Genomic DNA, 23,811 nt, shown 5'->3' with positions numbered 1-23,811 from the left:
GTGTACTAGGGCATGTTACACTTTTAAATTGTACAATTCTTGAAATTTAAGTTTAGGTGTTACTATTCTTTTCATTAGTCAACTAAAATGTTGACTTTTGCATAGACAATAGGTACATTGGTTCTAATACTCCCAACATACCACATTTTGCATTCTAAAATTATCGGCATTAGTTGCCAATACCATTTCTAAGCTTAGTGTTAGTTATTCAAAATTTTCAGATTTCAAGCCTCATATTTACTGTTCCATGGTCATTTATACAGTAGGAATTTTACAAAATTGTCTTCATAAAAGTTGTTCCTTATTTTGTCTAGTTACATTTCCTTTTTCGAATCACTCCATTTGGAGTTTTGTAGCTCAAGTTATGGCCTAAACACCATAACTAGCCGGATTGGACAGAATCCAAAATTCTGGGCAAAACTGGTTCTGCTAGATTTGGTAACTTAAGTTTCGTTGGCAATGTGACTAGGTTATGATCAGAATTTGGATTTGTGTTCTTCATGAAAGTTGTAGGTATATGTATCATCTTTCTGCTGGTAAAATTTCAGGTCAATTGGACCTTTCTACACCGAGTTATCACCAAATGAATAAATACTGTTTATTTAGTTATTTTGCCCAGGTAGAATGCAAGTCACCCGGATTAGGGTAATTTTTAGGCCAACTTCGTTTGGTTTTCTGGGCAGGGTTTCTTCACCAAAGTTGTGCCATTATGTGTCTAGTTTCATGTCCAATTAGCCTTGTACCAATTGAACCTATACAACTCCATTTATGGCTACCCAAACCTGCTGGACTCATGGTCAGTCCTGCAGGTCAGCCAAGGTAGCTTACCAATCTCAAATAACAAGCCACAACTCTCTTCATTTCCTCATCATACATAGCCAAATGGTGACTAATTGACTATTTAAACTTTCATTCACTAACACATGAACAAAATTTAAGTTTTATGCCTCAAACCCTAACTCTAACAACTAAAATTTTTATACACATACAATCCATAGTTTACAACACCAACATCATGTTTAATGGCAGCCATACACAAAATTTTTAGAATAAATTGGCACTAACCTTGACTTAGGCACTTTCCAAAGCTTGAGAACTTCTCTTTTCTTCCTTCTTTTTGATGCCCAAGACTTGCTCTAGGTGTAAGGAAAATTTTTAATGAAAGGAGCAAGGGATTTTATGGTGTAAAATGGAAGCTTGGTTGGGATGGCAATGGTGGATTGCTTGGAGCTGGTTCATTGCAGCTGAAGAAGATGAAAGAAATTGATTTGTTTTCTTTCATTTTCTGCCCATTTAGTCATTTTAAATGAGTTATTTCCATGTGTCACAATGTGATTGGGTGGAAGGATTTTAATTGCATAAGCATGATGTCAAAAGTCCCATTTTTCTTCATTTTTTTTTCTTTTCTTTCTATTCATTTTCAATTAAATTTTTAGTAATATTTATTCATATTTTGTGTCATGATCATTATTTACTTAATTGGAAAAGTCAGCCAAAAATCATCTCTGAAGATGAAATGACCAAAATGCCCTCCGTTTGGCTTAACATACCAAAATTGTCTGTACCAATTGAAAAAATTTTCTAAGCATTTTCTTGGCATTCTAATACCATAAAAACCTCAATGACCCTTCTCTGGAGTCTCAAAAATTATTTTATGAATTTTTCCCTGGGTTTAGGGCTTCTAGTTGCGAGAACTGCAACTTCTCACTAGGTTACCCATCGTTAGGGCACCGACTCATTTAACTTGGTTGTATTTTATTTCTAAAATTTTTTCTAAATTTTTCTTATTAATATTTGAGTTAATTATGGTTCCTCACTTTAGTTTAAATATTTTTTCCAGACGTTCTAGCTGTCCGGACCGACACCGGTCATCAGAACAGTAGAATGTACGAAATTGCTACAAGGAGGGTGTTACACTCTAATAAGAGGAGAATCTAAGCCTGTGCACGTACCATGGTAATCAAAACAAAGCTAACTCCATTGTCTCCTCAACAAATGAGAGAGATGGGTAATAACCTAGTCAAGCATCTATAGTGAGATATAAAACAATATCATAAATCTCTTTGTCCTTTTTATGAGCATAAATCACAATACAATTCGATTCAAAGTCAATTCCAATATCCAATATTTTTTATGCTCATCGCAATTCAAAACATAAATTTGTATTTTTCCATGTAAATTGCCCATCACAATTCAAAACATATTCTATCAAAATTTTCCAAAACATAATTTATTCAATCCACAACAATGCTTAATACTTGCTGAAATACTATTTCACAAAGCTAAATTCATACATACTATAATAATTTCAATAATCATTGAATTAAATCCAATAGTTGATAAACATAATACAAAAGGAAAATAACATCATTTAATCATATGAAATATTCATAACAAAATCAATTAAAAACTAGTTGTGCACAAACCTCTGAAGAGTAACCTCTTCGCCCTGACTCAGTGTTTCCTTCCCTTTCCCTGAGTCTTTGCTAACTGAAACACACAATTTAAAGTGTTTCAGTACTCGTTTAAACCGTATCTGACAATAAGGTTCAATAATTAATTTATTTAATACTATTGCTTTCCTTAGTCAACCTATAATGTTGACCCTTAATGCACTCTAGGGGAATAAATTTTAATGTTACCAATCTGTCACATTTTGCATTTCAATATGCTACCAATATAGTGCAATTTACCATTTTTACAAGTTGGCATTCATTGCCAAATTACTTCAAGCATTATTGTATGTAAATGTCAAGTTCTCAATTTTTGTATGCCAGATTGGTCTAGCTTAAAGTCCTATTTCTCTTGGTTTTTAGCCTCTAGTCAAAGAAGAAAAATTTTAGCTCTATGTCTTATTGCACTCTGAGCAAAATTTCAGGTCATTCTGAGCTTTATAGACCAAGATATGGTCAACTTACTAAAGTTGGACAGATTGCACCTTTCGTGCAAAATTTGCTCAATTTTAGGTCACATTTAGTTCTGGCAGTTTTGGTACCCGAACTTTTGCAAGCTATTTGACTTGGTTCTGGCCATTTCTGGGCTTTGGCGTCTTCATAATAATTGTATCTCTATGTCTAAACTATCCATGGTAAAAATTTTAGGTCAATTGGACCTGTTTTGAGTGAGTTATGGTCATCCTAATGACTACTGTTCATATGGTCAAAAATCTAGGTTTGCAAGGTTGCCATTACGAATTTGGTCATTTTTAAGGTCAGTTTCTAGGCAGAATTTTAGCAACATTTCTGTATGAAAGTTGGCCTATTTAGTGTCTAGTTTCACCTCCCATTGGCCTCATACCAATTGGGTTCACAGTTTTGTACTTATGTCCTAATTTAGGCTCTGCCAATATACACAACCTGCATTTGAACTGATTTCAATTTTGATAATCCTCATCCTCTCAATACTTCAACATTTAATCATGGAACTTCTATATATATTGTACACAATTCCAGCAAGCATTTTGGACAGAACACTCAAGTGCTCAATGCACACAATACACCATTCAAGTTCACCATTCACTTCCACTAAAATTCAACATACCTCAATATCAATATTACACATACACCATATACTCATACCTCAATATCAACTGCACATGCTGCCCACAATTTAACACTATCATATTTCATTAATAAACTTCATATTCACACACACAAATTCATGATATTATAGGCTGCTAAACATGATAGTTTGCCAAAGCTCAAGGTCCCATTTCAAGCCCTTAATTCAAGCACTAACATGCAAATACTTGAACATTAACCTACTACAACTTCCATTTGAGTTAATCAACCTTAATTCCCATCCATTAAATATAAGAATAAGTCACTAACCATACATTTTTATGGCTGCCAAAACTAAGATTCAGCAATACTCAATCATTTCCTCAATTTTTCTGAGCAATTCAACTTACCCAAAGCTCAACACAAGGATTAGTTAAGGAAATTGAAAAGATTAAGCACTAACCTCAACTTGAGCTTCACAAATCCATGGAATTTCCTCTCTTTTTTGCTGTTTATATATTGCCCATGGTGTGTAGGCCAACTTTAGTGAAGAGAGTTTGAAGAAACATGGCTTAAACTAAGGTGCATGGAGGTTTGTTCAAGCTTTGGCTATGGAGTTTCAATGGTGGAGTGGTATGGCTGGTTTGAAAGGAGGTTGAAGATGAGTTTATTTTCTGTCCTAATGGCTTTATATAGGTCCCTTAATACTTAGTTAGTGGAGCACTAAGATAGTTTAATGAATGAATTAATTAAAGTTCCTAATTTGCACTTATGCCACAATTCTTCCACTATTTATATTATGTACTCATTTCTTATTTTTCATGACATTTTCAGTGTTTAATATTACTTATTTTTAATGGATATTTAGTCAAAAGTCAGCTCCAGGTGTCAATTGACCAAAATGCCCCTCTTCGGATCAAATTCGGACTTTTTTGGTACTACCGATTTACTCCTTGTACCGCCGATTCCTTAAATTTTCATTTTTGTTTATATTGAATTACTAAATTTTCTTTGACATTTCCAATGTCAATTACACCTCAGTAGACCTTTAATTATGTCTCGAAAATATTTTTCTGGGATCCCCGCGGTCCAGGGCTAGTCAACGGTCATTGCCATAACTTTCCGGTACGGTCACCCATCGCTACGGGTTCGACTCGTTTAACTTAGTCACATTTTATCTCTTCAATTTTTCCTTAATTTTTCTTATCACATATTTCATTATTTTATACTTCCTCACTGTCATTACAGTGTAGTTCCAGACATTTTGACTTTCCGGGGCAGACATTAGCTGTCGGAATAGTAGGACGTACGGACTACGAAATTGAGGATGTTACACACCATGATTTTGGTAGCCATGAAACTTGGTTTACTTGAGTTTGTTTCTTACCTCAAATAGATGAGAATTAAGGTTGATTAACTCAAATTGAAGTGTACCAAGTTAATGCCCATGTATATATATGTTAGTGCTTGAAATTAGGTGTTTAAAAAGGGAATTGAATACCTTAGTAAACTGCCATGGTTGGCAGCTTGTAGACCCTTGAATTTGTATGTGAATTGATGAAAGTTATTCATGAATATGATAGAGTTGAATTGGGGGCAGTATGTGTGTATTTGTTGTGGAAGTGTATATGACAATTTGGTGAGTACGTATATTGAATTTGGGTTGGCTTACATGTTGAATGTTAATAGAGTATTGTGTACCTTGAAATCTTGAGTTTTCTGCCCAATTTACTTTGCTGGAATTGTGTTGAATAAATATAGAAGTGCCAAGAATGAATATTGAAGTATTGGGAGGAGGATGATTTTCAAATTGAGAGTGTAAATTCTCTTATGCAGGTTGTGATTGTTGGCAGTATATAAATTAGGTTATAAGTGTAAAGTTGTGACTCCAATTGGTATGAGGCCAATTGGAAGTGAAACTAGACATAAAATAGGCCAACTTTCATGCAGAAGTTTTGTCCAAATTCTGCCTAGAAGTGACCTAAAAGAATGACCAAATCCGGAATTGCATGACTTGAAAACCCAGAATTTTGACCATATAAACAGTAGTTGGTATTTTGACCATAACTCACTCAAAAAAGATTCAAATGACCTAAAATTTATACCATGGAAAGCTTAGACATAGAGCTACAACTCTTATGAAGACACTAAAGCCCAGAAATGACCATAACCAAGTCAAAATGGTTGCACAATTTGGGTTACAAAAACTGGCCGAATTGACTTTGACCTAAAAATGACATAAACTTTGCAATATAAGTGCAACTTGACCAGCAATAGTAAAATGACCATAACATGGTCCATATAACTTCAAATGCCCTGAAACCAGTGCTAAAATTTCACTAAGACATAAGCCTACAATAATGGTATTTTGACCAAAACCCAGAAACTTAGGGAACTAGGTCAATTAACTTGATTAAGTTGGCATACCAAATCTGGAAATGGTTCAAATGACCATTAACTTCAGCAAAGTGTTTTAAGTATAACTCCCACTAGAAGTCTTAAAACAAAATGATCCATAACATTCTGGAAAGCTAAGAAATAGACCTTCAACTTTGTTTTAGACCTCTCCCTCACCTTATGAATGTAAGAAGCTCAAATGTTGGGTCAAACTACTGCCCTAGTTGAACATCCTGTCACTACAAGACCATGAGTCCAGTCTAATAACTTGACCATAAGTAACTCTACAAGACTTGAAAAATTACAATAAAAAAAATTCTTAGTGACCATAAGACATAGGGTAACATATCCTATGGAGAGTAATAGACCTAAATATGGCAGCAACCTACTCAAATAAAATTGGCAAAATGTAATACTAAAACTGCCTAGTAAGGGAACCAAAATTCAGAATTGACCTAGTTATGGTTAATTGACCATAACTTGAGTTATACAAATCCAAATGACATGATTCAAAAAGGAAATTAAAGAAGACACAATGAGAAACAATTTAATGAAGAGAAATCTGTTAAATTTACACTGTAGCTTGGTCCAATAGATAGTAAACATTGGCCATGAAATGTGAATAATTACAATAAAATGCAATAAGCTTTAAAATGAAATTGATAACATATACCAACACTTAGAGACTATAAAATGTGACAAATTGAGAACATTAAAATTGACTCACTTAGAGTGCACCAAAAGTCAACATTACAGGTTGACTAATGAAATGAATTAAAGGAAATAATACCAAGAAAATTTAGATATTTGATATTATTGTCAGAAATGATTTAACTGAGTACTGAAACACTTTAAATTGTGTATTTCAGTTGAAAAGGATATTAAAAAGCATAAGGAACATTGAGTCAAGGCCAAGAGGCGACTCATCAGAGGTTTGTGCACAACTAGTTTTTAATTGATTTTGTTCTGAATATTTCATATGATTAAATGACATTATTTTCCTTATGTATTATGTTTATCAAGTATTGGATTTAATTCAATGATTATTGAAATTATTATAGTATGTATGAATTTAGCTTTGTGAAATGGTATTTCAACAAGTATTAAGCATTGTTATGGATTGAATAAATTATGTTTTGGAAAATTGTGATAGAATATGTTTTGAATTGTGATGGGCACTTTGCATGAAAAAATACAAATTTATGTTTTGAATTGTGATGAGCATAAAAAATTATTGGATATTGGAATTGACTTTAAATCGAATTTTATTGTGATTTATGCTAAAACAAAGGACAAAGAGATTGATGATATTATTTTGTATCTCACTATAGATGCTTGACTAGGTTATTACCCATCTCTCTCATTTGTTGAGGAGACAATGGAGTTAGCTTTGTTTTTATTACCATGGTACGTGCACAGGCTTAAATTATCCTCTTATTAGAGGTTAGATCTAAGTTTTTATGTTATGGCCCTTTCAAAAGTTTCATTATTGTGGTGTGTACTTTGCACGATGATTCAACCTCCTTGACCATAGGGAGTTAGAATCCGATTCGACCTCCTCGACCATAGGGAGTTAGAATCACCCCGAAGATGGCCCTTTCGGATTAGTCTTGCATAGTTAGTGAGATAAAAAATGGCTTTTGAATAGTAAAGAATTTCGATTTCAAATGGGATATATGCATACTTGATTTTATTAAAATTAATATTTATTTCCATAAATTGTTAAAATTACTTTAATTGTTCAATTGTGATTTGACAAATTGAAATTCTTGATCAATGTTATTTTAACAAATGATTATATTATTGGCAACGATTATTTTGACCTTTGGAATTTTTATGAAGTTCAAGATTTTCAAATTATTTGTTATAATTCTATCAACATAGATATGGTATTAGATTTTAAATTATAGTTGTGTATCACTGAGTTCACCACTCAGCGATAGCTTTGTATGCTATCACAGGTGAAAAGAGCATAAAGCAGTTGAATAAGCTTATTTGAAGACACATTTAGATCAGCTCCAGTTATATCATAGGTATACCCATGTACATAAGTTTTAATGTATGCATGTAATAATATGTATGTAAATTATTTGAGCAATTGTATAAAAACTCTTGTAAAATATTTTGGTATGTAATTAAATGTAAATTATTATAACGTAAATTTGAGATTTCATTTACCTGTATAGTTTTATAATATTAATTTTTGAGTCTTGTAATCAATGAAATGTTGCTTTTATGATGAGGTTGGTTTGAAAATAAATTGATTTGATTATTAAGATTGAATTGTGAGATGAAATGAAGTTATTAGAGTTGTATTTGAGAAATCATATTGGAAGAGTGTTTTCTTTTTCAGGTTTAAAGAACTATTTTCTCAAAATACAGCAGGCACTCTGCCGAAATTTTGAAAAAATTTTATAACACCAGATTTTAATCGATGATTTAAATTTCACGAAAATTGATTTAAAATTCCTTGTAGTATATTTAATGGTTTACTGGTAGGCGAAGTACGGTAATTCATTAGGTGTATTACGGGAACATGTTACATCTTATGGAGGAGTAGGGTGTGAAATTCCTAGCATTGGTAGCGGCCCCAGGTTGGGTCATTAAATAAAGTACCTATGAAAATTATACTTTTTAAATCCAATTAGTATTTTAAATACTTGAATCTATTCAAAATCTGATTATATTACCTGAATAATATTTGAACCCATTTAAATTTATATTTATTAATAATCTACATAGAATATATTTATAATTAATCATTTTTATTTTAAAATTTAATAATTTTAGAAGAAATTGTCAACAAAATCCTATACTTTCAATTTCTTTTTGCTATTACACCCTATGCTAATCAAATTATCAATTAAACACTATACTTTTCAACTTTTACTAATTATACCTTATCGTTGGTGTGACATGACATCTAATGTGGCAATTGATGTGGCATCTCCATTAATGAGAAAACGGTATTGTTAAGGGTAGAATATAATTAGCAAAGGTTAAAAAGTTCAGAATTTAATTGAAAATTTTTATAGTATGAGTAGAATTGCAAAATTTTGAAAAGTAGAGTTTTTGGGTGCTATTTTTTAGTATTTAAAAAATATTTTAAAGTATTATGTATATGCATTATTTTTTTATAGGGTTAATTATCCAAAAAAACTTGAAGTTTGCTAATTTTTGCAATTTATACTTGAAGTTTGCATAATTATTAATTAAACTCCTTACATTTTATTGATGTCTCGAATTAACCCAACGGTCAATAATTTGTTAGTATACTTAACAAGAATTTTACATTAGTTGCCATATCATCACTGGAGAAACTACATCAGAAACTCCAAATTAAGGTTAATTGCCCAAAAAAAAAAAATGAAGATTGCTAATTTTTGTAATTAAAGCATAAAATTTGCATAATGCCAATTAAATCCTCACATTTGATTGATATCTCATATTAACCTAACTATCAATAAACCTTTTATATGTGGTATTTGGGAGGTATTTGTAATAGCTTTTATTTTGACTATTTTGGTTGGGAGCTGCACTTTATAAGTTTGTTGATAATTGATATTAATGGTTAATTAATTAAGGGGAATGATTAGTCTTTCTTCCAGTGATTTGATCCACTATGCAATGGCTGGGAGAAAAGAGCTATCGACACATTTATTTCATAATACCATAAATTTCAGTGATAGGTTGGGAACTCTTGGTATCAAGAAATAAAGTAGATGCATAAGTGTTGAGTAAGGAGAGAATCTTGCTGGGGCTTCAATAGCCAACATGATCGGTGGTAATTTCAAATAAGGTGTGCGTAAAAGTAGTTACATCAGAGGATAGTAAAAGCATAGGGGGTACAAGAGATGACAAAAAAAGGTCAACGTGTAGACAAATATGATAGTTTCATTTCAAATGGAAGAGCGCTTTCAATCATCTATGTAGAGTTAGAGGAATAAGTACCCATACTTGTTCCAATCAAATACTTTTCCTTATCCCCTGTTTTTTTTTTTTTTTTTTTTTTTTTTTTTTTTTTAAATTGAGGACGAATTTTTCTTAAGGGGGGAGATTTTAATACTTTGAATTTTTGAAATTTTTTTTTTAATTTCAAAATATTATTTTATTAAAATATATTATCTTATTGATTTAATTTTAGTGTTTTAATATTTTTACTAATTATAAAAAATTATTATTATTATTATTATTATTATTATTATTATTATTTATTTAATATGATTTTAATAAATGATATTATGTTTTAATTAAAGTCTTGATTTAAATAAATTAAAATGGTATTGGACCTAAGTGAAAGTAGTTTTTGGATCACTTTAAAAGAGTTTAAATAGTTTAAGGATTAAACAGGTGCAGCGCCCCTCCCCCCCTTCCCCTGTGACATCCCTCACCTGTTTACAGTGTAGCCGAGTAAGGCATATTACACTCGGCACCGGAACACCCTATCTTATCTTACTTTATTCCTTTAATAATTTTATTTTCGTTATATTTTAATATCAATTATTTTTCTAAGGAGAAACCAGCGGAGTTTCCCCTATTTTATTTTCAGTTGGTGTATTTCACTATTCACCTGCTTGAAATTTTCAATAATATTTCCAAATAAAAATCTCATTCATGCTCATCATAATCATTTCATCATTTCGAATATAATTTATATATTTCAATTTCACATTCATTTTCATACATTTCTATTCAAATTCATTCATGCCTAATTCATATGCAAAAATTCTCAATCTTTATTAATTTACATGATTTACAAACTAATTACATAAATTCATAATTTACAAAATATACAAGTTAATTACATTTCCATAATTTATGTTACAATATAATAACTAATTATAATACACAAAATACATAATGTGACTTTTGTGAGCCCTATCTACATGCATTCTGAGGAGGTGACAACCTTGGACACTTTGCAGATCTGGACTCCAAGATCCCAGTCTAATGTCCACTGGACTTTACCTTCAGTACCTGCGCGAGGAAACAATCCATCGCGCTAAGCATTTCTCCTTAGTAGTGCAATAATATAATAAGGAAATAATATACAAATAAAGATAGCAATAAAGCCTAATTTGGATAATTAAGAACTAATTTAATTCGCATGAAACTTCTAATATTAACTATCTTTTATCCTAATTTATTCCTTTTGAACGTACTTAGTTCATAAATTTACCGTAATAATATGCAATATACAAAATTAATTAAAATACTAAGTTTATATTCATATGGTCATAGAAGGTACAATTGTAATATTTATTTAAGTTATACCTATTATTGCTAATCTTTCATCACTTTAATTAATAATTTTTATGTGGTTTAGATCATTTCATAATAACTAATATTCTTAATTCTAACTAATTCTTTTCAAGTCTTTCTAACTCATTTATTTAATTTCTAATATTTTTAATTTCTAATATTCTTAATTTATTTCACTGCTCAAGTAACCTATGACAGGCTGACTAAACTGGATAAGTGGGTCACTAGGCATTGGACACCGTGGTGTCACGAGCCGTCATACCATGGGACGTGAAACACGGAACATCAACCACGTATGCAATTAGTATGGCTAAAAAGCCATGATAACAGATAAATAGATAATTGGCCATGAAAGCCATAAATACAGGCATAAAGCCAAAAATATCGGCATAAAGCCATAAATATCGGCATAAAGCCTTACGCAGTAATGCTAAAACAATACTCTATTGGCATGCCAATCTATCCAATCTGACACACGTGTCTAGGCAATACATGGTCATATAGTACCATTAAGTATTCATAAATTTCATTATTTCCTTATATGTTCTAATTAAAAGTTCTAGCATTCTAATCTTTTTCATAATAGAAACATAAATCTCCAAGTCTAATATTTACCTAATTTATGCTTTCATCATAATTTATATATTCATTATATTATCCATATGGATCACAATTCAAAATAATGGTTCTCATGTACAATTGTACTCAAAACATTTTTCCTTTCTCATTTATACATTTGAAAATCTACTTATGTAATTATAAATTTTATATTTCAAGTTGAATTACTAATATTTTATGAATTTTATTTGTGATGGGCATATAAGCCCTAACTACCTATTCACATCAATTAGGTGACTTACTTTTCATGTTTCAAGCAATCCATGAACATTTCATGGATTTTAAATTTATGGCCTTAATTTCCCTCTAACAATTTTGACTAAGATGCATAGTCCACATTTGTCATACAATTCTAAGCATTTAAGCTTAGAATTGGTTCTAGATTTTCATCTTAATTTGCCAATCATTTTGATTACTATTCACCTTACTAGTCAACCAAAATGTTGACTTTTTCATACTTAATGGACATGTTAATTCTAATTACACCAAGATCCCACATTTTGAGTTTTACATTTATTAGTATTAATTGCCAATTGCAATTTAAAGTCCCCTAGATGCATTTCAAAATTTTCAGTTTTGATTACCTAAGTTTACCATTCCATTGGACAATTCTACAGTGGAAACTGGGCTAACTTTTCTTCATCAAAGTTGTTTCTTAGTGTGTCTAGTTTAATTTTCTTTTGAATTACTCCATTTGGAGTTTTGTAGCTCAAGTTATGGTCAAATTACCATAACTGGCTGGATTGGTCCTAACCCAGATTTTCTAGGCAAATTTGGTTCTGCTAGATTTGGTGTCCTAACTTAGACTAGCAATTTGAATTGGTTAGGTTTAGAATTTGAGTTTTTATTCTTCACTAAAGTTGTTCTACATTGTCTAAGCTTTCCATGGCCACAAAATGAGGTCAATTGGACATTTCTATATGAAGTTATGGCCAAATGAACAAACACTATTCATTTGGTCACTTTTACCAGGTCCAGAATTGGTTACCCGGATTTAGGCAATTTTTAGGTCAACCTAAACTGGTTTTCTGGGTAGGGTCTCTTCATAAAAAATGTGGCTTTATGTCTTAAATTTTATCTCCAATTGGCTTTACACCAATTGGGGCAACATAGCTAAAGTTATGACCACATAAACACACTGAACTCAGAGGTCTAGAATTCCAGCAATAAGGCAACTCATGCAAATCTCAATTCAATTCAACAATCCATTTCAAATTACCATCAATTCTCATCAAATGGTCAATAGGTGACCTTAAACACTTCAATTATTCATTATACCACAAAACCCCTAATTGTCTCTAAACCCTAATTCAGCTTCTCCCCTAATTCATGCAATTCATTCAATCTTCCCTTCTAATGCATATATAAGCATCCTTCATCATTCATAAACTTATATAAACTCATCAAACACATCAAACTAGCCACACACCAAGGTTGGCCAAAATTTTATATTGTTTCTTCATGGACATTTTCTTTGGTTTTTCAAGTAATTTCCTTATAATTCTACTAGATTTCAAAGTTAGAAGAAGGAGAAAGGTAAAATTAGCACTAACCTTGCTTTAGTCAATTTCCATGTAACACCCTTATGTTCAGTAGTGTATTCTACTATTCCGGTGACCAGTGTCTGTCCGGATAGCTAGGATGCCTAGAACTACATTTAAAAGTTAGTGAGGAGACATAAAATAATGAAATAAAAGAAAAGAAAATACAAGAAAAATAAAGGAAAAATAATAGCAATGAAATGTAACCAAGTTAAACGAGCCGAAAACCTTAGTGATGGGTGACTGCACTGGAAAATTATAGCGTGGACTATTGACTAGCCCTGGACTGCGGGAAACCCTAAAAAATATTTTTAAAACTTAAATAAAAATCTATTGAAGTATAAATTTCATTAGAAATATCAAAGAAAAATTAACTAATTAGTATAAAGAAAAACGAGAAATCGAGAAAATGACAAAACTCGGTGTTACCGAAAAATCAGGAATGCAACATGAATAGGGGTATTGTAGTCATTTGACACCCTGAGATACCTTTTGACCTAAACTTCCATTAAAAATAAATGATATTACACTTTGGAAATGTCATGAAAAATTAAAATGGTGGTCCATAATCCAAATAGTAAAAGATATAAGGAAAATATGAGAAATTGGAAACTTTAGAATAAATAATCATTAACCTACCTTAGTGCTCCACTAACACCTTCAAAGTGGACCTTTAATCAGTTTTGGGCAGAAGATTCTATCTTCTTCAACCTTGAGCCAACCAGCCGAAACTTCCTTGGGAGAAACCTCCATGGCCGATTGAGAGAAAGCTTCATGTAACCCATTTTGAGCCATCATTTCCACCAAGTCCCTTCTTTAAAGTTAATCCTCACCTTGCAAGAAAGATTTTGATAGCAATTTTGAGAAGTTTAGTGAAGTTTTGGTCAAGCTCCAAAAGAAGTAAGTGTGTATTTTTCAATCTTGCTTCCTTAAACTTTGAGTGGATGTTGTGGGTAGTTGATTTATGGAAGAATTTTTAATGTTTGATAAATTATTGGAGTTGAGCCATTTTGGCAGCCATGAAACCTCACCATGAACAGCTTATCCTTGCATGTAAATAGTTGTTTAGATGTTGGTTTAAATGTTTAATTGTATTGAAGTTGAATTCCATATGTAAAGTTTGATTTGTGAGCTTGAAAAGTGAAAATGAAAGTTGATGGGTATGGGTAAACTTGTGGCAGCCCCGTGAAGAAGATTGAAGTGTTTAAGTTCATGAAATATTATTGAATTATGTTGCTTATTGTGGCAGCATGTGTATGTGAATAATTGTTTGGATTTGGACATGTAAATGAGGTATGTTCATGTGGTTAAATTATTATAATTAAACTTTGAAAATTTTGAGTTATAATGTGTATGTTGAGAGTGGTTACAAGCTGCCCAAAATGACCAAAATGTGATGTAAAGTGTGTTAATGTTATGGTACCAAATCAGAATTGGCATGAAAGGTAAACTTGGTAAGTATTGAATGTGTAATTGGCAAGTGTTAAATAATGTGTAACAGGGCAGTGTACACTTTAACTTAGAACCTTAAGTGTGTAACTCCAATTGGTATGAGACCAATTGGAGGTAAAACTAGGCACAAAATGTGCCAACTTTCTTGAAGAAAGCTTACCTAAATTCTGCCTAGTAGGTGACTTGAAAAATGACCAAATCCGGATTAGTGACTTGAAAGCGTGAAAATTGACCATTTGGGCAGCAGTTAGTTTTTTTACCATAACTTACTCAAAACAGGTCCAAATGACCTGAAATTTTTACCATGAATAGCTTAGACATAGATCTACAATTCTTAGGAAGACACCAAAGCCCAGAAATGGCCAGAACCAAGCCAAATATCTTGCACAAATTCAAGTACCACAACTGGCAGAACCAAAAGTGACCTAAAAATGACCTAAGCCTACCATTTTAGTGCATTCTGTCCAGAATTGGTAAATTGACTATATCTTGGTCTATACAACTCAAAATGACCTGAAATTTTTCCCCGCATGCAATAAGACATAGACCTACAAGTTTGTAGTTTGGACCGAAACCCGAAAACTGAGGGAACTAGGTCGTCCGGCTAGGTCAAAATAGTACACTGAAATCCGGTAAATTGCAATCAAAGGCAATACACTTAGAAATGAAATTGGTAACATATACTAATACTAAAGGGCTATAAAATGTAACATATTGGTAACATTAAACCTAATTCACCTAGAGTGTATCGAGGGTTAACATTTTAGGTTGACTAAGAAAAATAATAGAATTCAATAAATTAATTATTAAGCCTTATTGTTAGAGACAATTTAAATGAGTACTGAAACACTTCAAATTGTGTGTTTCAGTTACCAAAGACTCAGGGAAGGGGAAAGAAACACTGAGTATGGGCCAAGAGACATTTATCAGAGGTTTGTGCACAACAGTTATTTCTTTTGAATTTTTCAATTGAAATAAATTATGACTATTTATATGTTATTGTTTTAAATTGTGGAAAATTGTTTGAATGGATATTTGATGGATACTTATTCCTTGAAAAACATTGCAAATGGTTTGAAACTATAGCTATCATGTATATTGATTGAATTCCTCGCTAGCTTGTGTAGTGGGATGAATTGACTTTGAATTCCCTCTCTAACTGAAGTGTTGAGGTGTGTGCCTGTTGAGGATGAATAGAATGAGTACTCATATTATTGTTAGCTAGCTATGTTATTCCTCACTAGCCATCCGCTTTTGGGATGAATTGAACTTTGGAATATGATTAAGCTGTGTATGTGATTTGTTGATATTTATTGTGATATTGTGAAATGGAGTTTAAATTCCTTATGACATTCACTGTCTTTTGAATTCAACTATGATTTTAAGTATCCACAGTTCATATGATTTATGGTTTATGGTTTTAAATTGTATTTTCTTAATATTGTGCACCACTGAGACATTGGCTCAGCGATAGCTTTTTCATTACTGTCGCAGGTAGACAGACAGAAGCAGAGTAAACTTTCGTGCCACCTTTGAGATTTCAATCAGTATATCGAGTATACCATTTTGTGTAGTTTTTATTGTAATGTATGTGCATTGTATATATATATATATATATATATTGTACTTAGTCTTGAGCAGTTGTAAATTAAAATTGTAAATTATTTTTGGCTTGTAAAAAATATTGGGACATATTTCTTTTATCTCATTTTTTGGAAACACTGAAAAATTAATTATTGAGGAAATTATTGTGTGGAACTGTTATTGGAGTTTGAGATTAAGAAAAATATTAGAAGTGCTTTTTATAGGTTTTTGAGGAGCTGTTTTGTTCAAAATACAGATGGCACTCTACCGAAATTTTTACAAAAATTGTTGATACTCAAAATTGTTATTTGATTTCACTTTAGTAAAAGAAAATTTTTAATACCTATCAATAGTGCTCACCACTGTAAAAAGAAGTAAGAAAAGATTTAAAATCCCTTGCGGTGTATTTAATGGGTTATTAGTAGGCGAAGTTTGGTAATTCATTAGGTATACTACGGGATCATGTTATGCCTTACAGAGGGGTAGGGTGTGACATGTTTTAATGGTATAAGAGCTAGTTTTTAAAATTCTGTTTTGACCTGTAATTTTAATATTCTTTCTTCATAGTACATCTGCTCAATGTCATTGTTTGATACATACAGTACATTACATTATAAATATGCACTAACAGGAGGAAATCTCCTTGTGTTATTTGTTCAGGAGGTCTAAGATCCTTAAATTGACTATGGAAGAAGGGGATCGTTCAGTCGATTAATCTATAGAGGCTGAGGTACAAGGGGATGCCCCAGCCCTTCACAATGTCAGTGGATCAGTCGCACTAGGCCCCTTAGTACCGCAGTTTCCTGCTCAGTTTGCACAGCAGATGGCTATAATGTTCCAACAGATCGCTGGTAACATGCCTACTCAAGTCCCACTATAGACACCAGTGGTATAACCTCAGTCTTAAACTAGGCAGTATGACAAGATGATTAAATATGGGGCTACTGAGTTCAAGGGGACAGTAGATCCTCTAGAGGCAGAACATGGTTAGAGAGAATGGATAGGGTGTTCAAGAAACTACATTATACAGAGGAGCTCAGACTTGAGTATTCGGTGTCACTACTACAGGGAGACACATATGAATGGTGGAAAACCATTCCTCATAGTTTGGTGGAACCTCCAGTACTAACCTGGGATGACTTTCTTAGGGAGTTCAGACAGAAATATGTCCCATATGCCTATGTGGACCAAAAGCTACAGGAGTTATTAAGTCTGAAACAGGGAAGTAGATCAGTGGCAGAATATGAAAGGGAATTTTCTCGCCTAAGCCACTATGCAGGGAGTCTCCTTGATACAAACATGGAAAGGTGTAAAAGGTTTGAAATTGGCTTGAAGCCTAGTATCAGACTACAAGTGGTTGGATTCAAACATACTATCTTGTCTAAGCTTATTTCTCAAGCACTGGAATTAGAAAGAATTGAGTTAAAAGTGGCCCCAGAGAAAAAGAAATCAGAGAAGACAGAGAAAGAGAAAGAAGGGAAGTCAGTAAATCAGAGTTCCAGTGGTCCTACTAGGAAGAGGAAGAACTTTAGGGGACATAACAGGGGTGGTAAGAAGTCTAGTAGAGGAAGATATTTGGGACAGAAACCTCCTCCATTTAGTCAGCAAACTACCAGAAGTTCCTACCCTCCCCGCCAATGTGAAACTTGTGATAGAAGCCATGGTGGGGTATGCTATAAGGCCATAGAAGCCTGTTATAACTATGAAGGCACAGAACACTTTGCCAAGGACTGCACCAGTGCCCGTAGAGTTGGGCCACCTCCTACTACTATTGAAGGGTCAGTTCAGAATCCTGTCACCAGAGGTTCACAACCACCTAGCAGAGGTAGAGGTAGGGGTAGAGGTAGCCTAGCAGGCAGCCAAGGCATAGTGAATCAATCAGAGCAATGCAGTGCTCCAGTCAGAGTCTGCGCAATGAGACAGAGAGAAGAAGCCGAGACATCTGATATTGTGTCTGGTACCTTCTCAACTTTTAATCAAGATGTGATTGTGTTATTTGATCCGGGTTCTACCCATTCCTATGTGAGTACTGGCATCATTGATTGCATTGCTGTTCCGTGTGTGAAAATGGACTTTGAGGTGCTAGTAACAAGTCCGCTAGGATAGGAGGTCAGGGTCAATAAAATGTATAGGGATTGTCCGTTGGTGATCCAAGGACATACTTTTCTATCTGATCTCATTGAAATGCCCTTCAGAGATTATGATATCATCTTAGGCATGTATTGGTTAACCAGGCATCACGCCATGATTGAGTGTAGACTGAAGACAGTCACTTTTGGTCTCCCTTAATACAGTGATGTGGTGATACATGGGGAGAGGCAGCTATTGCTATCAAACATCATTTTGGCTGCACTAGCCAGAAAAATAATCAGAAAGGAGTGTGAAGCATACTTGGCACATGTGGTAGACACCCAAGTGGGGAGTCCAGCATTGAAGGACATCCCTACAGTATATGACTTTCCAGATGTGTTTCCTGATGAATTGCCAAGATTACCTCCAGAAAGAGAGGTGCAATTTGAAATTAATGTTATGCCTGGTGTGGATCCAATCTCCATAGCACCATATAGAATGGCACCAGTGGAGTTGAAGAAGTTGAAGGTACAGTTGCAAGAACTACTTGAAAAGGGCTTCATCTGCCCTAGTGTGTCACCTTAGGGAGCGCCAGTATTATTTGTTAAGAAGAAAGATGACACCCTCTGCTTATGTATTGACTACCGGCAGTTGAATAAGGTGACAATAAAGAACAGATATCCATTGCCTCGCATTGATGATCTATTTGATCAGTTGAAGGGTGCAGTTGTATTCTCCAAAATTGATTTGCGATCTGGTTATTATCAGTTGAAAGTGTAAGAGCGGAGTATTCCAAAAACTGCTTTCAGAACTCGATATGGCCACTATGAGTTTCTGGTAATGCCATTCGGGTTAACAAATGCTCCAGTTGCTTTTATGGATCTGATGAACACTATCTTTAGACCATATCTCGACCAATTTGTGGTGGTGTTTATTGATGATATTTTGATATATTCGAGGAATGCAGAGGAGCATGACAGGCATCTGCGGATTGTATTGTAGACTTTAAGGGAGAAACAACTATATGCCAAATTATCGAAATGTGAATTTTGACTGAAAGAAATCTCTTTCTTGGGACATGTTGTGTCAGCTAAAGGGATCAAGGTAGATTCCAGCAAGGTAGAAGCTATCCTTAATTGGAAGCCACCCAGGAATATCACAGAAATTCACAGTTTTCTGGGTTTAATTGGATATTACCGCCGGTTTGTGAAAGGATTTTCTATGTTAGCTTCTCCACTGACCAAGCTGCTTTGGAAAGATGTAAAATTTCAGTGGACAGATAAATGCAAGCAGAGTTTTGATGAGTTGAAGAGGTGTTTGACTGAAGCTCCAGTCCTTACTTTACCTATACTGGGTAAAGAATACACAGTTTAAAGTGATGCTTCTCAAAATGGGTTAGGTTGTGTACTGATGCAAGATCAGAATGTCATTGCTTATGCATCACGCTAGCTGAAACCGCATGAAAGGAACTAGCCAACACATGATTTGGAGCTTACAGCTATTGTTTTTGCTCTGAAGATCTGGAGACATTATTTGTATGGGAAGAAATGCTACATTTACATAGATCACAAGAGCTTGAAGTACCTGGGCACCCAGAAGGAATTGAATTTGAGGCAGAGGAGATAGTTAGAACTGATTAAAGACTATGATTGTTTAATAGATTATTAGCCAGGGAAAGCAAATGTGGTGGCTGACGCCTTAAGTCGCAAGACTATGGCAAGTCTCAGAGTTTTTCCTTTGTCAATGATACATTAGTTGAAAGCACAGCATGCCAGTTTGGAGATTGATGATGAGGGACAGACAGTAGTTGTATGGCATGTACAGCCAGTGTTGATTGATCAGATCAGAATGGCTACTCAAAGTGATGATAAATATCAGAAGCTACTGAAAGAAGTCCAGCAAGATAAGAAACCTGAATTTTCTATGAGAGATGATGGTTTACTACTACATCAGGGCAGAATGTGCGTTCCTAATGATGTTGACTTAAGACAGATCATTATGAAGGAAGCACATGAGTCTCCTTTTGCTATGCATCTTGGTGGAACTAAAATGTACAGAGGGCTGAAAGAGCATTACTGGTGGATGGGTATGAAAAAGGATGTAGCTAAATTTGTTTCCAAATGCCTAACTTGTCAGCAAGTGAAGGCAGAACATCAAGTATCAGCAGGTTTGTTACATCCATTGACAATGCTAGAGTGGAAATGGGAACGGATCACTATGGATTTTGTGATGGGACTTCCAAGGACACAGAATAGTCATAATGCAGTATGGGTTATAGTTGATAGACTAACCAGGTCTACTCACTTTTTGCCAGTCTGGATGGGCTATAGTTTAGAGAGATTGGCCAGATTGTACATAAATGAGATTGTAAGACTGTATAGAGTGCCAGTATCAATTGTATCTAACAGAGATCTTAGGTTCACTTCTAGATTCTAGGACAGTCTTCAGAGAGCCCTAGGAACTAGATTGAACTTCAGCACGACATTCCACCCACAGATAGATAGCCAGTCTGAGAGGGTAATTCAGATATTGGAGGATATGCTACAGGCTTGTGTGATTGAGTTTGAAGGTAGTTGGGATACACACTTGCCTTTGATTGAGTTTGCTTATAACAACAGCTACCAATCAAGCATTGGGATGTCTCCATATGAAGCTTTGCATGGCAGGAAGTGCAGAACTCCCCTATGTTGGGATGAAGTAGGTGAAAGAAAGATGATTGGGCCAGAAATTATTCAGCAGATAGAGAAAAAGATCAGATTGATAAGAGATTGACTCAAGGCTGCATCAGACCGTCAGAAGTCCTATGTTGATCTAAAGAGGAGATATTGAATATGTAGTGGGTCATAAGGTATTCCTCAAAATTTCTCCTTGGAAGAGGATTATGAGATTTGGCAGAAAGGGGAAACTGAGTCCTCGCTTTATCGGACCATATGAGGTTCTGAAAAGAGTGGGTCCTTTAACATATCGATTGGCATTACCTCCAGAGCTAGAAAGGATACACAGTGTCTTCTATGTGTCCATGTTAAGGAGGTACAGATCTGACCCATCTCATGTACTATCAGTTGAAGAGATTGAGGTAAATCCAGACCTCTCATATGAGGAAGAACCTATAGAAATTCTAGCATATAAGGTGAAGCAGCTGAGGAATAAATAGATACACCTAGTTAAAGTGCTGTGGAATAATCATTCAGGCTAGGAAGCTACTTGGGAACATGAAGAGGACATGAGAAGACAACACCCACAGCTGTTCAGAAACTGAAGAGGGGAGAATTGTAACACCCCTATGTTCGGTGGTGTGTTCTACTGTTCCAGTAACCAGTGTCTGTCCGGATAGCTAGGATGCCTAGAACTACATTTAAAAGTTAGTGAGGAGACATAAAATAATGAAATACAAGAAAAGAAAATATATGAAAAACAAAGGAAAAATAATAGCAATGAAATGTAACCAAATTAAACGAGCTGAAAATCTTAACGATGGGTGACCGCATCAGGAAGTTGCGGCGTGGACTGTTGACTAGCCCTGGTCTGCGAGGAACCCTGAAAAATATTTTTAAGACTTAAATAAACATCTATTGAAGTATAAATGTCATTAGAAATATCAAAAAAAAAATAATTAATTAGTACAAAGAAAAATGAGAAATGGAGAAAATGACAAAATTCGGTGTTACCGAAAAATCGGGAATGCAACCCGAATAGGGGCATTGTGGTTATTTGACACCCTGAGATACCTTTTGACCTAAATGTCCATTAAAAATAAATGATATTACACTTTGAAAAAGTCATGAAAAGTTAAAATGGCGGTACATAATCTAAATAGTAAAAGATATGAGGAAAATGTGGGAAATTGGAAACTTTAGAATAAATAATCATTAACCTACCTTAGTGCTCCACTAACACCTTCAAAATGGAGCTTTAATCAGTTTTGGGCAGAAGATTCTATCTTCTTCAACCTTGAGCCAACCAGCCGAAACTTCCTTGGGAGAAACCTCCATGGCCGATTGAGAGAAAGCTTCATGCAACCCATTTTGAGCCATCATTTCCACCAAGTCCCTTCTTTAAAGTTAATCCTCACCTTGCAAGGAAGATTTTGATAGCAATTTTGAGAAGTTTAGTGAAGTTTTGGTCAAGCTCCAAAAGAAGTAAGTGTGTATTTTTCAATCTTGCTTCCTTAAACTTTGAGTGGATGTTGTGGGTAGTTGATTTATGAAAGAATTTTTAATGTTTGATAAATTATTGGAGTTGAGCCATTTTGGCAGCCATGAAACCTCACCATGAACAGCTTGTCCTTGCATGTAAATAGTTGTTTGGATGTTGGTTTAAATGTTTAATTATATTGAAGTTGAATTCCATATGTAAAGTTTGATTTGTAAGATTGAAAAGTGAAAATGGAAGTTGATTGGTATGTGTAAACTTGTGGCAGCCCCATGAAGAAGATTGAAGTGTTTAAGTTCATGAAATATTGTTGAATTATGTTGCTTATAGTGGAAGCATGTGTATGTGAATAGTTGTTTGGATTTGGACATGTAAATGAGGTATGTTCATGTGGTTAAATTATTGTAATTGGACTTTGAAAATTCTGATTTATAATGTGTATGTTGAGAGTGGTTACAAGCTGCCCAAAATGACCAAAATGTGATGTAAAGTGTGTTAATGTTATGGTACCAAATCAGAATTGGCATGAAAGGTAAACTTGGTAAGTATTGAATTTGTAATTGGCAAGTGTTAAATAATTTGTATGAAGGTAGTGTACACTTTAGCTTAGAACCTTAAGTGTGTGACTCCAATTGGTATAAGACCAATTGGAGGTAAAACTAGGCATAAAATGTGCCAACTTTCATGAAGGAAGCTTACCTAAATTCTGCCTAGAAGGTGACTTGAAAAATGACTAAATCCAAATTAGTGACTTGAAAGCCTGAAAATTGACCATTTGGGCAACAGTTAGTGTTTTGACCATAACTTACCCAAAACAGGTCCAAATGACCTGAAATTTTTATCATGAATATTTTAGACATAGATGTACAATTCTTATGAAGACACCAAAGCCCAGAAATGGCCAGAACCAAGCCAAATAGCTTGCACAAATTCAGGTACCAAAACTGGTCGAACCAAAAGTGACCTAAAAATGACCTAAGCCTACCATTTTAGTGCATTCTATTCAGCATTAGTAAATTAATCATATCTTGGTCTATACAACTCAAAATGGCCTATAATTTTGCCCCGCATGCAATAAGACATAGACCTACAAGTTTGTAGTTTGGACCGAAACTCGAAAATCGAGGGAACTAGGTCGTTCAGCTAGGTCAAAATAGTACACCAAAGTCCGGTAAATTACAATAAAAGGCAATATACTTAGAAATGAAATTGTAACACCCCTCACCCAACTACAG

The sequence above is a fragment of the Hevea brasiliensis genome, chromosome 11 (genome assembly GCF_030052815.1).
Source record: "Hevea brasiliensis isolate MT/VB/25A 57/8 chromosome 11, ASM3005281v1, whole genome shotgun sequence".
NCBI classification, from domain to species: Eukaryota; Viridiplantae; Streptophyta; class Magnoliopsida; order Malpighiales; family Euphorbiaceae; genus Hevea; species Hevea brasiliensis.
The sequence above is the reverse complement of the archived record's forward strand: the minus strand, read 5'-3'. Positions refer to the sequence as shown.